We start from the raw sequence: 5,632 nt of genomic DNA, 5'->3' as shown, positions 1-5,632 counted from the left end.
AATAACTACGTTGGTCCACAACGTAGGATGTAGTATTTCTACAAAAACGCCTCTGAAATTGTAAGATCCCTACGTTTTTTTTCACCATTCATTCCAATGGCTGGCGTCTATGTCACGTGATCTTCACATTTCTCGCTGCAGAAAAAAAAAACATGGCCGAACTTTGTTTTATTCTCGGTGGAAAATGCCTATTTTAAAGTTAGTTTGGACATTAAAATGCGTTTTGATGTCATTTGATGCGAGAAATATGAGTTGTTATTTCAGATTATGTGTGCAGTGGATGTACATGATCTTTAGTTTGCTAGTTATTATGAAGATTACTTCAGGAAATTGTGTCTATACAACGTTTTCATTGTTACCAAGGTGGTTGCTAGGGACGCTGCTATCGATATTATTTCTGTTATGTTGTGTAACTGTTTAATGGTGTTATCTTTATTGCTACCCGCTTCCCCGTCAATGTATAGTGTTGGTCCACAGAGCAAACGTATTAGTTTAACATAATCCGCATCTAAAATGGTGCCATACACTCTTAGACTTGGTTGTAGTTTTTCCAGCAAATTACTGTAAAACCCTACAGTACACTGCTATATTTCTTTATTACAGTAAAGTACTTTAGTTTGTATTGCATTCTGGGTAGTTTTGATGAAGCGGGAATATTTGACATTGTTACTGTAACCTATTGTAAACTGAATGTAATTTGGATATAATCTGCCATGGCAATTGACCTTTCGCAAAGCCACGCCCCTAAATACCCGTTGTCCAATCATATTCGATCACGTGCGCGGCTCCCTGTGGAAGTCCGACAAGCTTAGCGTTCAAATTCATTGCGAAAATGGTGAAGCGTTGTGCTTATGGTCTTTGCAAATCGGATAGCAGATATCCCATAAGCTTAGAGGGGGGGGGGGGGGGTGATATTTTATCCGTTTCCTAAACCCAAAACCCGAGAGGAGAGATGCCGCCAGTGGATAAAGAAATGCGGCAGGCCCCATGCCCAGCTGAATATGGCGAATATCAACAAACACAAATACGTTTGCTCCAAGGTAAATACGTGCTAACGTAGCTAGCTAGCTAGCAAAGATTACATTCACAAATTAACTAACTAATTTAATTAATTAATTTCACTAACTAACGTTAGCTAAAGTCACACGACTACAGCTGTAAGCTGTGTGCTTCTAGGTCGTTTTGACCATGTATATCACTTGATGCATAATAATGTCTGAACAGCTGGGCTCCGTTATTAGTCTACCTGTGGTCAAAGTACAAACAAGAAAGCCAACAGGCAATCATTCATTTATATTTTGCTTTAATCTTTGTAGCATTTTGTTAATGGAAAGCCTACTGCCGACTTCCCTAATCCTGCTGCACAAGTGGGCACCCCGACCCCCACAAAGGAACAACAAGGTGGATGCAGAAAGCCACCAAGGAAACGGTAATTAACTTTAGACAAACTACAACATTTAATGCCTCTTGTGATTGTATTGTTTTATTCCAAAATAATAATAATAATTCCGTCGAATTTGACATACAGCTCATGTGGTTTTTCACTCTTGCACTGCGACCTGTATGCAAGTGCCTCTATTGATGTTGTGCCTCCCTCTTTTCTAATGTTTATACTGTGGATATAACCCTCCATAGCGTATTGTAGCCCCTTTTGTCGGGACCTGGAGGATATTGCTGCGTTATTGCTTCAATTGAGTCTGTTAAGGCGACTCCGACGTTACGGAGACCCTCCATTATGGCATTGTTTAACGCATCTGGCTCTCAGCTTGTCGGACTAGCAACAGTAACCAAGGGGGGGCGTGGCTTTGCGAAAGGTCAATTATACAGCATTGTAGTAAATTACAGAGTTAGCCCCGCCTCCCCTGCACACACAACACGGACAACACAGTGAACACACCCACAGCAGCTTCCTGAGGAAGGGGAAAACAATGGCAGACAAGTGTGGATTTGGAGTTGTGTATATTCTGTACATTTGTTTTACTTGTACATGTTTTTCTTCCAGACATTTATAAATCGTTTTTAGGACTGTATGCTCTAGTGAACTATTGGAGATAGATAGACACTAGCAAAGTAGTTTTTTGTGTGGTGAGAAAGCACCAACCTCTGAGTGAATGAATTGTGAATGAATTGCTGAATTAGTTGTTTGATATGAAATATTCACGATGCATTTTCGGGGCCGTTAATTGCTCGCGCTGCTAGTGTTAAACTAATTTAAACATGAATTAAATTACCGGAGTGATTTGGGTTCAGATAGATTAGATATTGTAACTCTTAGTAAATTTGCTTTTACGAAATGATTTACAAATAAACACCACTGCATATTTACAACTCTGTACATCCCTGGAGGTTTAGGGGATAGGAAACACTCAAATTTAAAACATATAATTAATAAATGGGTGAAAATTGCTTGTGCCCATAATGGGCAGCATTAATATATACCCACATGACACCTAAGGTCAGAAGAGCTTTATTTAACAGCTGGTCTTATGTCTGTGACCCCTCCTGTTGTTAATTGATAAGCCTGAAACATGCACTTGTCAAGGTTCAGAGGAACATTTAGCAAATATGTAGGAGCCATCGATCATCTTAAGATAAGATATACTTTATTGATCCCAAGTCGGAAACATTTGCGTTACATCAGCATGTGTAACAGTTGTAAATATGCAGTGGTGTTTATTTGTAAATCATTTAGTATAATCCCTCAACTTCTGTGTTTTATATTTAATAATTCTGTGTTCTTTATTTATTGATTGTTCAATACCTGACAAGGCCAGATATTAAATATCTACATACATCTTATAAGAGTATAATACATAATGTATAATATCAGTTAACATAAGTGCTTCAACATAGTTTTTCATTCATTGCATAACTACACCGTTTGTATTATGTCAATAAACCTTAGAAAATCTTGAAAACTTGAAAAGGATGTGCAAAATAGTCATTATATACAGTCTTTAATTAAGTATTAGTAGAGAATAACGAGTAATGAATATACTTTATAGGGATCCTATTAATATCTAATAATAAAAATAATGAAATTCAATAACATGCTTTACTAACTTTAAAATAGGCATTTTACACCGAGAATAAAACGTAGTTCGGCCATGTTTTTTTTTTCTGCAGGGAGAAATGTGAAGATCCCGTGACATAGACGCCAGCCATTGGAATGAATGGTGAAAAAAAACGTAGGGATCTTACCATTTCAGAGGCGTTTTTGTAGAAATACTATGTCCTACGTTGTGGACCAATGTAGTTATTACACGTTCTTTTGTGAGATTGGGTTGGTCACTCACATCAGCATGAATTATACAGTTTCTGTTCAAAAATAATTTTTCCTTTCACACATAGAAAATATTTTTGACAGGTGACACCCTTTTAATGGTGTTGTTTAATGTGAATTTCAGTCAGTTTGATGTGAAAGTAGATGGATCTTGAAAGGCAACCATGCATTTTACACAAAACGTTTGACACATTTGACCATGAGTTCAGCATTACTGCATTGTACAACCTTCATTTTTGAGTCTTTGTAAATAGAATAATTGCAACCCCTTAGTGAGTTTGACTAGAAATAGTTAGATCACTTTCTCTTCTTCTGTTGCCATGTGTGAGTAACAGTCCGAGAGGTGTGTTTGCAACCTCCCGTGGTGAACCATTTAATTATCAGAAGAAATTCAATCAGAGCGCAAACTTAAAATGCATGTTAATAATAAATGTAAGACAAAGGGACAGTGTGTAGGTGAGATGGCATATTGCTTAGCATTGCAGATTGCAGATTGCAAACTATTGAATAGTCCTCTGCTCAACCCTCGCTTTGCAAGTGCAAAACTGTACTAATGGCTAATATTGTTTTATCTTTCAGGACCTTGACATTGTTCAGTGGCAATCCTGAATATAAAAACATGAAAACCCTATCATGAGCCGATTTTGATTCATGCATTCTGAGCTAATGTGGAAATATTGGGGTGCAACTCTGCGAAAGAAGACCCGCTCCCAATGAGCTCATTTTAAAGTAACAAAATGACAGGTGATGCAGGTGGTTGTGTCCTAATGATACCTCTATAATGAATATTATTTCATTTATTTGTGTATTTTATGTAAATGTTTACTTATCGTGGATACTGTTTCATTTCCATGTTGTACTGTAGATATGTGCGCATAGTCGTCTCAAAATTTAACAGAAACTATAAGTCCGGAAGAGTGATCCTGTCAGCAGAAACGTTTCATCAACACCTCTGAAATACAAGAGGTTAAAATAGAAATGTCAGTTAAATTGCCAGAGTGCTTTTCACTTTTAAGAAGCGTAATTAGCGTGTGAGAAAGGTGCAATTTAATAAGATGTAGATGTACTGATGCCTGAATCTGTCAAAAGTGGCTGTGGATGGTCAAATAATAAATGCAGGAAGTATCCCTGATATGCACTGCAGCTATTTACTGAAGAAGTGTGGTCCACAGTAGAATTTGGAGTGGTGAGAGAAACGGAAGCTCTATTCATATGTGGAGTGGTGGCAGGAATTGTTTGTTAGCACAAAAATAGCTATCTGGCAAACAGATGCCTTAAAGAAGAAAATGACTTTCTGATCCCAGTGGAAGGTGAGTGAAAGCTTTTGCAAATTGCAACTTGCAGGAAGGAGATTGTGTGCCGAGAAGAACAGAGAGTAACAATTCAATTTCACCTATTGCAGGTTGTTAGGGTCAAAGTTCAACTTGCAAGGACAGAAAAAAAAGCACTCCTGTTGGAAAAACTCAATTTACTTAGCTGCCACAATGTGATATGGTCTCAAATTAGGCCCTGGATAAAGGACAGGGGGCAGCTTTTGTTAGAGTTAAATAAATAACACAGGATGTTCAGGCAGTAAAACATATAATCCCCTACAGGAAGGAGTTCCAATCATTCTTCTGCTTGTTGTCTATGTCGGTAAAAGCCAACACATATATCTTTTACTGCAGATCTATAATCTAAGAGCATAAGGGTTACTGGATGGTGTGTTTAATTACCAATTTTACATAAGGTGAGCTTTACCTTTCAGACTTGGCCTGCATACAATAGTATACAACTTGGTGGAGTTTGGGAATTTCATTACTGACCTATGACATCAGCTCCTGTCAATTAACTTTCAAGCAGCAGAGAGTTGAATAGTCTGGGAGGACTGTCCAGAATATATATTTTTCTGGACACAATTGTATATATTTTAGTATGCACATAGTCTACAAAATATCTCACCTTTTAAAATGCAGAGCAACACACACTAAAGGAAAGGCAAGTTTCCTTTTTTAATGTATGTTTAAAGCTGTGTTAATTGACAGCTTAAATAATTCATAACCAAAACCTAGAATGAAAAAAGAGATTACAATAATATGGAGTTATGCAGAATGCTGTGGAAAATGGGCTTTCCACTTCACCTTTCAGATTTCTTCTTTTGTGGTTTGTTAACTTGTTTTTATACTATTGTAATAAAATAACCTAAACCCATGTTGTTTATTATTACAAAAAAGATGTCATCAGGTGGCAATACTAATCACCAAAACAACATACAAACTAAAAACAAAACAGAGCTATTAAGACAAATCTCTGCTCTTAAATCCTCTCTAGGGGTTCAAGCTAAAAGTCTGTTTGTTCCAGATGCAAAAA

General features: G+C 37.1%; 1 long non-coding RNA gene across 1 annotated transcript; it reads left to right on the top strand.

Annotated features, from left to right (window-relative positions):
* Positions 1 to 897: 897 nt before the first annotated feature.
* On the top strand, positions 898 to 4,351 carry LOC307029548. Its single transcript, XR_013805394.1, has 3 exons — positions 898 to 1,429; positions 3,127 to 3,188; positions 3,863 to 4,351. It is a non-coding gene; the product is annotated as an uncharacterized lncRNA (long non-coding RNA).
* The last annotated feature ends 1,281 nt before the right edge of the window (positions 4,352 to 5,632 follow it).

Source organism: Notothenia rossii (genome assembly GCF_949606895.1).
Source record: "Notothenia rossii genome assembly, chromosome: 2".
NCBI classification, from domain to species: Eukaryota; Metazoa; Chordata; class Actinopteri; order Perciformes; family Nototheniidae; genus Notothenia; species Notothenia rossii.
This window is presented reverse-complemented; position numbering and strand designations above follow the sequence as displayed.